General features: G+C 48.7%; 1 protein-coding gene across 1 annotated transcript in view; it reads left to right on the plus strand.

Moving 5' to 3' along the window:
* Positions 1–1789: 1789 nt before the first annotated feature.
* Positions 1790–12577, plus strand: part of LOC138504705 (uncharacterized) — a 581301-nt gene continuing 570513 nt past the window's right edge. The window contains exon 1 of the mRNA XM_069625257.1: positions 1790–1842. The gene's annotated coding sequence lies outside the window, so the exon portion shown is untranslated. The remainder of the gene's footprint in view (positions 1843–12577) is intronic.

The raw sequence follows: 12577 nt of genomic DNA on the forward strand, positions 1-12577 counted from the left end.
AGAGCCCAATTTACCCCAAGTGAGACTCTGTTTCAACCCACACACAACCTTAAACAAGACAAATTGGTATGTGTGCTTACTTTTAGCCCAGACACATTCTCAGTAAGAAAGTTGATTTACAAGTTTTGGCCCATGGTGCAACTTAATTTACCAAAAGAGCCTCCACCAATGTTTGCATTTAAATGCCAGAAAAACCTGAGGGAGCAGCTAGTACATGCCAAACCCAAAGTCAAGAGGTCTACTACTACAAGCTGGGACCTCAGACCACTCACATGACACTTTCCATGTGGTTTGTGTTCTCTTTGTAAATTTAGCAAAAAGGTCAAACCATTTGAGATAGCTGACAACCAACCACCAGCATACACATTGTAAAACGCTGTGGGCAATGTATTGCATTGAATGCCTGTGTGGCCTCAGGTATGTCAGTAAAAATAACATGACCCGTACACAGTAGAATCACTGGACACCGTTCCTGCATGAGATGCAGAAATGTTACAGCCCTCATGGTATGTCATTTCATGGAATTCGGCCATTCAGCCGATGACATTACCTGCTGGGTTCTTGACACTGTGACAAATGCACAAAACCTACTAGCCACCAAAGAAGCTAGATGGATATTTAGCTGACCAGATGCATTGCTTATATAGTAATGTTTGCATCATTTCTACTGTTGGCTGTTCTTCAGTTTTGGCTTTAATTGTCTCTCTATAGGCAACAACCTCAATTTGGTAGCCCCACTTTTTCATCTCCCTTACAACCATTTAGCCGTGGTTGTAAATTAGCTGGCGGTTTCTCCTATCATTCAGTCACCCTATTCCCTGTGCTCCTCTGCGTTAGGCATCAGCAATCCCAGCCCTCTTTCCTTTTCCATTTGTGTGCCCGACAGCGCCCGGTTAGTCCCTCCTTTAGGTGCACCTCTATGTAATGCTTTGTCATTCATGTACTGGAAGGACCTTCCTCCCCCAGGCTGTGACGGTGCTTTATTTATTTGCATCAGAGGTTAGTGTTACCCTGTATCATGGTAGATGGATACGTTTTATAATTCATCTCTTGTGGCACGTGTAAACCCATGCTACACACAGTGGGACTCGATATTCTCATCATAAATGCCCCCACTCAGGTGTATTTTGTGTATTTTGTGTATTGCTTTGGTTTCATTGTCACAGGCAAACTGATTTCACGTTCATCACTCCCTCGAGGTATGTCCCAGTCTGTTCCTCTTAAGTCTCATAAACTTGTGTATCATTAATTGGAGACCCGGAGTGCTGATTACGTGTTGCCTTGTTTAATTTGAACTCTTAATTAGTTATTGTTATTTGTGGTCTAACAGCCATCATTAGGATAGGAGGTTGCTGAATTCCCCCACGTACACCATATTTTGCGGTTACCAGCCTCCCATGTGAGACAGCAATAGATGTTTACAGCTCTGGACTGGTAAGCATCCCTTCCCTCTGTTCTCAGTGGTACCTTTCCATAACTCTCAGCTGGACATTGACATGAGGGCTTGACCAAATTCATTTATATTCACTTCTGGCCTCTGGGTATCATGCCTGTCAAGTGATCCTCACTATCAGTTGACCTTTACACACTTTGATGCATGGTTCCTAGATGGAGTCAGTGGAACCTTGATTATCTCCTTGTTCTCTGGTGATATTTCACCTTCTTTCTCTGTATCTCGCAATACGTGGCTTATATGCCTTATTTTTGAAGCTCAAGCTATTGTATATTAGACTAATATTGTGTTTGTACATTAGACTGAGTTTGTGTTTTATCCATGTTCCACAGGGTCCAATATTGGCTTTTTGGTCCTGAAGAAGGCGTTTCCAAGTATTCAAGTCTGCCGTAAGCCATCTTCATATATACACGTTTCACAACTCCACTTCTCTCAAGTCTTTGGCGTAGACCCTAGCCATTGTTTACTTAGCTTATGTTTTCTGGCCATGTATGTTGTTGCCACATTGACTCATGTTTCCTAGAACCTATTTCTGTAGGTTTTTACATCATGTAACTTAGTTTAACGGTTTTCCTTCATGACCTACTTTAGCAATGGAACTAGGCAATTTATAATCAACTGATGTCTTTGATGTTGTTTTTGCACATGCATGTAATCATGTAAACATTTTATGCTTCACCTTTGTCTTGTATGTTTTTTGAGTGTTCATTGTATAAACTAAAGCATTCTACTTTAGACTTACTAATTTGCCTCGGATTGCCTGAACACTTTAAATAATGTGATTTATTGACATTGCAACATGACCAGGACAGTGGTCGAAGTGGGCGGGTGCGGTCGGGAGCGGTGCTCCTATACTTCTTTTAATTCAGTTTCACAGTTCCTATACTTTTATTTTTTTTATTTTTTTTAAAAAGTTCCAGAACGGTTTTGTTTTAAAATAAAAGTGTAGGAACAAGTTGAAACTTGCACGTTCAGTGCACTGCACAGACGTTTCCTTAAAGGGCAGGCACATGTGTTTTGGGTTTTTTATTGTGCATGGGATGGGCCGCGGCGATGAGGTCTTTGGGGAGCGGTGCAGGCCAGTAGGGAGCAGAGTTCCACTACTTCTTTTCGTACAATTCGACCACTGGACCAGGATGCCCAAACACTGGTGCTTCATTCCGTTTTAATAATTCTGTGTGGGAATAAATCAATTTTTGTCTATATTTAGACTGACCAGTTAGTTCCCACTTTACAGTTGGACTTTTCTCCCTTTTTTGCTGCATTATAGATATGCAGATGTCGGACTGGTTTAGCTGCTTTTCTGTTCTTACCAATGGCCCTGCCGTTTTTCATAAGTAATCTAACAAAACTGCCAAACTTATTCTTAGCAAATGTATACAATTTCCAATCTTGCGTAGTCAATCTCAAAAGATTGGTAAGTTGATTATTTACTGTAAAGGCTGCACCCATATTCCAAATTTTCCCACTGCCTGCAAACTTTACTGACAAATCGGCAGATCCCCCAACAGGCTGTTCCCCTTCACACTGGTTAATCTGAAAGAAGACCTCTAACATGGTGTGATCACTATGGGCGGTAGGAATAACATCAAATTTAGAACATTTCGCTGCCATCCAACCATCTGCAAAAACATACTCCAATGTGGAATGTATAAGCCCATTTGATCATGTAGGGGGTACAGTTCCTTGGGCACAATTGCAGTCGTTCAGGAGAAACAAACCAAGACTGCCCAAACAGGACTGTCATCGCCTGCCCTTCGCCCTTTTGTGCTTATTCCACTCTCCCTTGTTATAAACATCTTCCAAACACTCAGGGTGAATACAATCATAGTTTAAGTCACCCATCAGCAATATGTGACCCTCTTGAAATGCATATTTCCAGTCAAACACAAACTGTAATAAGCAATCTAATGTGTCATCTAAGTTCTCTAACCCATCGTGCCAATGTACATTCAAAACCAAAAGTTCCAAGCCGTTTGTTTGCAGGGATCTGATGTGCATGGCAGAAATTCCGAAAATCATGTCATTTGACCCTATCACTGAAATAACACTGGAAGACTTGACACAAGTTAGAAGAACACCAGAGGTGCGACCAAGTACTCCCCCCCCCCCCACAGGAAACATAGAAGCCATCTAAAGCATGGCAGTTGGTCAACCAAATTTCTTGTAGTGCTATAATGAGAGACGATTGGAATTTACGACCTAAGTGAGGGTTAGAGGATAAATGCATGTGCTCCCTTGTATTCCATGAGAGCAAACTGAGATTTGAATTTAAAGAGTCTTCCATCCTTGCAATAAATCGATTTTGCTGTATCACCTTCAGCAGCCAAGACCAGTTATTAGTGTCCTCGGAAGTCTGAATTTTCAGCTTAAAAAATTGAATTTTCGGCCATCTGAGCATTATCTCTGTCATGACCTTTCACCACCTTAGCACGCTCTCGATAGAGAGAGATATCTAAGCTGAAAACTCTCCCTTTCCCTCACAATCAGCTCAAATACAAGTCTAGAGCCAAGAGATCAAATCTAGCCCTCACTCCTATGGCGGTCGATGAAGTCAACCATCTACAGATCACCAGTTGAAATTCCGGAAAGCCTGGGTATCACAGAGAGGAGATCAATAATCACAGTACGCCTCAGTATGACAGATCCATTTTAAAAGAGAAGGCTTTCAAATAAGATAACAAATTAACAATCTTCATCTCTCCGCATAGAGCTACAGGCCCTATTATTTAAATCCATATTACTGGCAGTATGTGCTGCCTGCATCCATTTTTTCCTCCAGCCAGTCCCACAGGCAACCGCTCATAGTTTCACCAATTCATGGAGTCATTGCAACCCTCCCCCTTCAAGGGGATGTCGAACCCTCCCTCTGAAACAGCTGTTTCCCGAGTTGGCACGCCCCCATAAGCTTAGAGGTGACTGACTTTGAAAAACCACCATCAACCTGCTGAACTAGCTCACCTGTGGCCCCCAACTTCACTGCGTCAGGTAACACAGTGACCCCCAGCTGACCAAGTGTGGAGGGAGGCTACACTGTGCTTATAGCCATAGGATCATTATCTGATTGATTTCCACCCTCATATACTATACACAGGGATTGAAGTTTACCTAATAGTTCAAGGGAGTTACAAGCTATCAGGTGCTCCAATCTCATCTTACCCCCTGCAGAGACTTGAGGTGAGGCACCATCAATCATTTGCTGAGTCAATACAGAGCAGGATTTTGCAAATTCATGCTTGATCACCACATCCTGATTAGATTTTCCATTATGATCTGAGTTTAAAACAACAGATTAGGCTTAGACATTTGGTTGACTTTCATGGTCGATTTCGACAGTACGTCCTTCACAGTTGGCTTATTAAGAAAAGTGTCTAGAGGAATTACTATTCCCCTTAGAAGAACAGCAATTTCTCAGCTTCCTAACTTGCTGGGCTTTCTTATTCCCTTGTTTTCCACTGGCCGTATAGGTCACTGGCCGTAGGATGGTCTGTCGGACAACAAAACCTGGATCCGTTATTTCCAATTCAAGGTCAATAGTGGTAAGGGAGGATGAAACATACATCACCTCAACACCATTCTCTAAAGCCAAAGCACCCTTTGGAACATCAACTGAAGGGTTCTCAGAGCTTTGCAGCGAAGGTGAAGAGACATAATCTGCTGTCACATTCCTAATGGATTGCTCACTGTCATAAAGTGGCCTATTCACCTTTACCGGTTCCGTCCCACAGTAAGTGTCTTCAGCTGTAGGTTTGGGCTACTCCAGAGCCCCCACCGCCTTGTGTAGTTCACGTTGGAATCAAAAATACTAAGCAGCTGCATGCAACTTATTATCTAATTGGAATAGTAATGATTTGAGAACAACTGAATTTGCTTTTACTTCTGTTTTAAGTACTTCATAGAGGAAAACCAGAATGCAAAGCACCTGGTTAATTTCAAGTAATGTCTGCTCTGAAGGACTTTTCCAACAAAAGCTAGTGCCCAAAGGTGCCAAGGAAGGACGTCTGAATCGGTTTGGTGGTGGAGAGGAACCAAAGAAGGAAGAGTCAGAATCAAATTTGGAAATGCAATCCGAAGGCATATCCACTGCATGCAACTCAGACAAATCATCCATATCACATGATGTTACCCGCTCCTCCTCAGTCCTCTGTATGTCCCCCAATAAGGAGGTCTGAGTTAGATCCCAAATGGTGAAATGACTGAGGAAATATCTGCATCAGAGATATAGTTTGGTTTGCTTAATTACGGCATCAGGATATTTTCACTCCGCAGATCGTGCATTCTCAGGAGTAAAATACTGGTGGCTGAATTGCAATGGCGATCCAAACAGGGAGAGGGCTATGAGTCTAGTCTGACAGTGCGCAATACATTAGTTATTCAATGGGCAACTGGAGTTCCCTGACCCTCTGTCTTATCCCTTGGCAGGAGAGAGGCACAAACCTACACCGCTAATAACGGTGCAAATGGGGCACCATACTTGACCAGGTAACCAAAAATGCTACTACATGTTGAGTAGCAAATGCTCACCCGCAATGTCCGCACTGTCCCTAGGCTCTTACTGCCTACGCCGGCTCACAGTTCACAGATCGCAGTTAACGGCTCACGGCACACACCTGATCACACCTCAGCAGTCTCAGCAGACAGCGAGGACAGCAGCCTTCTCGCCTTCTCGTCTGCCTTCACTCTGCTTGACGCGAATGAACAAACACACTAGAGAAAGGTACCACATAACAATGCCAAACTGTCACTGCAAGAGGGGCAAAGGAGGCAACTGCATCCGACAATATGCAGTCCAAATTGAGGCCAAACTATAATATGGCCAATAAACAAGTGAAAATCTCCTGGCATGTGCATTTTAGGGCACTAGCGACGTTTATTAACTATGCGCGGTAAACACAAATGTGCACACTAGCAATAATACAACAATGGTAATAATATATCTATAATATATATGCCACCAGCTTTTCTTTAGGCAGATGTAAAAGTAAGCAAAAACCCCAAGTGCTAAATTCTAGGGTGATACAACTGTATCCCCATTTCACTGCTGTTAAGAAATTACAAAAATGGAAAAGGTAAAAAGGGAAACATAGTTTCCCCGTACCGATAGTCTGAAGGACTGGTCAGTTCTCCATAACAAATGTGCAAACGGCAGGGGAAGTGTAGCTGAAGGCTTTACCTCCGCACAAAACGTGGGAACAGTTGCAAAAACATAGCAACAAGATTGGGTGTTCATAGGAACTATAGAGGAAAAGTTGCCGAAGGACAAATCTTCCCATCAGAGGCCCTGCCTTATTGGCTCTCTGATGAGGGCTAACTGTGTGCATTAAACGTGGAATCTCAGTCCTCCAAACTGACCCTTGCCACAAACGAATTGCCCAGGCACAACACCATTGACACTAAGGGGGTAATTCATAGAATTCAGCGCACAAGTGGCGCACGCGGTTGGCGCACAGTGTGCGCGTGCGAATCCCTGCGCCAGCCGCGTGCGCTAAAATCCATTTCCGCGCACAGTGTATTCATGGATTCCAGCCACCAAAACCAGCCGTGGCGCACAGTGGCGCAGCGACCCTGCAGCAGCGCCAGTTACGCCCCCAAGAACGCCTCTCGTGCAGGGAAAAGCCATCAAAATCCCCAATCCAGCGCAAAGGGCTGCGCTAACCCTGTACCAGCACGGCAAGCGGGCTACGTGTATCACTGGGGTGCGCGGGAAGTTCCACATGCGATTGGCCCCGTGCGAGCAGGGTACGCGTATTTCAGGGGTGCGCGGGAAGTTCCACACGCGATTTCCGCAGGGTACGTGTATTTCTGGGGTGCGCGGGAAGTTCCACACGCGATTTCAGCAGGGTACGTGTATTTCAGGGGTGCGCGGGAAGTTCCACACGCGATTGGCCCCGTGCGAGCAGGGTACGTGTATTTCAGGGGTGTTCGCGGGAAGTTCCACACGCAATTTCCACAGGGTACTGAAGTGGGAGAATGGAAGACCAGGCTCCCGTCCTTCACCTCTCGCGCTTGGCCTAGAGGGTCACGACCCAGACACCCGCCACGAGAAGAGTTTGTCAATTTACCAGACGACCAAATACCCTGGTACAGGAACATACGGATGTGTCCATCTGCCTGCCCAACAGCCCGCACTGGCCATGCCGACACCTGCGGCACGGACCAACTAGACTAAAATCTACACGTCGTTAGAGATGCCATGACGACCTAGACAACGGGAAGCACATCTGTACAAATATACACACTGGACATTCCCACACCGATCTACACGAAGAATATACTCAGTGCTATGACGTAGGCGACAGGCATATTCACGGACGTGCATCTTTATTATTTTTACATAGGCTTTCAGAATGCAGAAACGCAAGACGCGTCATGAACTCATCTACAAAGCTTGCTCACGCTTCTCTTGAAACCAGTTACCACCATAAGAAATATAATGAAGACACGATACTGGTCATGGAACTATATGCTACTATAACATAAAGCACCTATGCACCAAACGGACCACTTATGCACCAGGCCCAAGTAGGCCTCAAACAAGAGCTCCCGTGGACATTAACAGAGCAAGAGTCTGGTTGCTGATCCTGCAGAATGGGCCCGGTGAAACAACCAGCCAAGGTCGCAATGTTGCAAACCCACATTCCAAGAACAAAGCATCAAAGGCACGATGTTGCAACCTCGCACTCCGCGCACCAACGTTAAGGTCACACCTACAAATTAAACCAGACACACAGTGGAAAAGCAATATTAATTGTGCAGAATTCTGCCTCAAACACGGTCCCTCCCCACGTGACCAAGCCGAACATGACGAGATGCCAAACACAGGAGAGAAAAGGCGTCTGGATCCTTCGCTACGAGACACAGGCAGATACACTTGAAAGGCTCAATGGACATCTGCGACAGTGGGAGCGGTCAGCCTTCCAACTATGAATAAGTCCTCACATTGTCTGCACGTACCCATAGTGAAACATTGTTGCAATTGCAGGTACACCGAGAGCTGGGAACAGCGGTGGTCCCAGGCTGGGAAGCTCACGGGCGCACCAATCAGAACATGGGGCTCTTATCACTGACGCCAGTAATATTAACCAATCCTCAGGAGTCTTCATGTAACAATTTTCATGTATCTAATTGTAGGGAAAACCCAGATATATCACCTGACTACCCTTTGTCCACTAACATTGTCCTCTATATGTGTGCTATACTAACCCTACCACTCGAGCAACCAATTAAGAGTGGTGATAGGTTTTTTGTTAACTTTCTGAAGTGACGCAAATAGCGCGTCATAATACAGTAAAAAGGGCCTGCGAGCCCCATGCTTGTGTGTGTGTCAGGATGGACGCGTACGCTCCCTGACCCATCCCTGCCGTTTTGTCTAATAAACAGCAGAGTCACATTGCTCCTTGTGTGTGTCTCATACTCTATCTCATCTGGGATACACGGGAGGAGTTGGGGCCTCCCTGCCTGGAGGTCTGCGGACGGCCCGGCCGACCCCGGCAGAATTTCCCCCCGACAGTACGTGTATTGCACGTGTGGGTCCTCCCAGGTGTTCCCTCTACACCCTCCACCGCCCCTGCAGGTGGCTCACACCACAGGGGCCTACCCGGCACATGTCCTGCAGGCACCCCATCCACCATGGCCATGCCCCCCAGCCAACCCACATGTCAACTTGCACTACTGCCCACCAACGCATGTCCCCCTGCACCCCCAGCCACCAGGGGCACCCTCCACCAGGCCCCCACCCATGTCTCCCACCACCCCCACCCCCCAGCACTGTGGGGCACCTGCCAGCAGGCCCCCACCCATGTCCAACTCATGTTCCCCACCACCCCCACCCCCCAACAGTGCAGGGTCACCCTCCACCAGGCCCCCACCCATGTCTCCCACCACCCCCACCCCCCAGCACTGTGGGGCACCTGCCAGCAGGCCCCCACCCATGTCTCCCACCACCCCTACCCCCCAGCAGTGCAGGGTCACCCTCCACCAGGCCCCCACCCATGTCTCCCACCACCCCCACCCCCCAGCAGTGCAAGGTCACCCTCCACCAGGCCCCCACCCATGTCTCCCACCACCCTCACCCCCCAGCAGTGCAGGGTCACCCTCCACCAGGCCCCCACCCATGTCCAACTCATGTTCCCCACCACCCCCACCCCCCAGCACTGTGGGGCACCTGCCAGCAGGCCCCCACCCATGTCTCCCACCACCCCACCCCCCAGCAGTGCAGGGTCACCCTCCACCAGGCCCCCACCCATGTCTCCCACCACCCCCACCCCCCAGAAGTGCAGGGTCACCCTCCACCAGGCCCCCACCCATGTCTCCCACCACCCCCACCCCCCAGCATTGCAGGGTCACCCTCCACCAGGCCCCCACCCATGTCTCCCACCACCCCCACCCCCCAGCAGTGCAGGGTCACCCTCCACCAGGCCCCACCCATGTCTCCCACCCCCCCACCCCCCAGCACTGTGGGGCACCTGCCAGCAGGCCCCCACCCATGTCCAACTCATGTTCCCCAGCCAACATGTCATCACAATCTAGATCCCTGGTCCCTATGGTCAGCCTCCAAATGCAAAACACCCACCTGAGTATTGCATCCACCCACTCATAATTGGCAATTACATGACAGAACACCAATTGCAAGTTCCGAAACAAACACATTTCCCTCACATACACCCAATGGGTGTCAGTGAATCTCAAAACCCATATCATGATATGCATGAAACCAATGAGATACTACACATTGAAGTTCGATAAAAAAATATGTATTAAAGGAAACATAAATAGAATCAAAAATAAAGAAACAGAAATGGGAATGTTCAAAAATGAGAAGAAGCATGTCCGTGAAAAAAAGCAAAACCAAAAATCATAATCCAAAGTAATGGTGTCCAAAGTCACTGTCCACAAAACAAAATCCAATGGGAAATAAAATTGAAAGCCATTGCTCCATGGTTAAAATGTGAAAGAAAAATACAATCCAACAGTGAACTATGTACATACGAACAAGCCAGGGTCCATTATCCCAACAAAAGAAATGAAACCTATCTAACTACACTAACTAATAAAATAAACTATATACAAAAATGTGGCCAAAGTCCAAAAGGTCCAAAATAAATCCAAAAAAAAAGGAAACCTAACACTACCTACATAACTATGTACAAGGGCAGCGGGCTAGTTTGACGGCTCACTTTTGGATGTCCCGGGCCAGGGCATCATCGAACTCCTGCTCAATGTCCCGGAGGCGGTCCTCCTCCATGGCCCCGAGGGTCCGCAGGGCCGTCGACGTGTCCAACTCCAAACCCCTGCGTATTGCCTCGAGGCACTCGGCCCGCCTCAGGGCCCTCCACATGAAGTTCTCCGCCCTGACCATTGTGAGTCGTGCCTCTTCCGCCCGTTGCCGCTCAGCATCTATGGCGTGGCCCAACCACTGCCACACGGAAGACACTCTCTGTCCTGGGTCCTCCTGCCCTCCGGCCGATGCCTGCCCCTCCGATGTTGAAGGCCCCGAGCCTTCATGGCTCCCACCACGTTGCTGCTGCTGCTGTGCCTCTGCCCGTCCACTGCCTCCTGCTGCCTGCTCATCCTCCGCCGGCTGGGGTGCAGTCGTTGATGTGGCCATCCCTGCAGGACGTCCGACTCCCGACTGTGGCAGGGATGCCTCCTCCACCAGCCTGGCCGCACCGTCAGAGGCAGCGCCACAGGGCACCCAGGTGACTGATGGGTGGGAAGATGGCACAGAGGACGACTGGCGCGTAGGGGGTTCAGTTGAGGAGGCGGTCGTAGCAAGCCCCATCATACGGAGGAATCCGGCCTGGGTGACCTGTCCCAGCAGGCTGACGTGGTCAACGAGCCATTTGAGATGACGTGCAGTCTCCTCATGAAAAGACTGCAGGTCACCTCGCATGGCCCGTTGACGCAACGCCACACCAGTCAGAACAGGCTCAACCCGGACCCGGATAGCCACGTCCGCAGGCAGAGGAAGGCCAGTTGTCGTTTGCTCATCCCCTGCCTGAAAACGGGTCTGGACGTAGGCATCCCTGCTGGTGCAAGATGATGCAGGGACAGGATCAGGGACAGGATTGCACACAGGCACTGTCCCTGGTCCTGCACTGCACCACTAGCACCAGTGGGATCCCCACCTCCAGACCCCGTCTCTGTTGCTTGCACGGCCTCCTCCTCCACCAAACCCCCCACCAACCTGGATGACTCCGTGCCATCTTCCCGCGTTGGGCCCTGTGGGGTCCCAGCTGCCCCTTCTGCTGCCGAGGAGTCCAACTCCAACCTCCGCCTCTTGGACCTCCCCCCGGCAGCCACGGCCTGGGACGCGGCACCGATTCCTCACTCCCCGACGAGATGACAACATGGGAGGGGAGCCGGGCGTTGCGTCTCCGGCTGGCGGTGGGATCCCCGCCGCTGTGCTTCACAGCACCTTCTCCGCCCTCTTCATCAGTTGACGCTGCAGACAGGGAGAAATAAAACACAGGCATCAGGGCACTGTACAATGGACACACACATGACAGTTGTACATGAGTGGCATTGGCAAACCTCAGACATGCCATCACAATCCCTAACACACATGTCATTTCAACTCGCACACATGAGCCATACCACAGCCATATCGCAACTGCCAGCACCATCCATACACATACAACAGCATGAGCAGGCAAAGGTGAGCCAGACATCACATACAACACAGGAAGTGCACCACACATGTACACACACCACCACACTTGCATGCATGTGTACACCTCTGCCAAGTGTCGCAGTGTTCAGATGGGCATCCATGTCACATCTGCCAATCAGGCTTCCACATACCGCTGACACATGCATCCATGTTGCATCACTGTTGCACCCTTGTCAAATACACACAGATGCACATGTACACAGTGCTGATACATGCAGCTGAAAACAACATACATGCGTGACATCACGGACATGTCTACTTACAAACACATTCATCCAAACATGTGTGCCCACACAACTGCATTTGGCATGCAAGCCTACACACACAAGCACCATCCATGTCTCACACATTCCAGCCCTTGCATGTGTTAGCCCCACGGCCCTGTACACCCCCACCCATACTCGACCCCATACAAACAGATGTGCAACCTGCACACTACTGAAAAATCACCA

This window comes from Ambystoma mexicanum, chromosome 11 (assembly GCF_040938575.1).
Source record: "Ambystoma mexicanum isolate Mex_15411 chromosome 11, UKY_AmexF1_1, whole genome shotgun sequence".
NCBI lineage: Eukaryota > Metazoa > Chordata > Amphibia > Caudata > Ambystomatidae > Ambystoma > Ambystoma mexicanum.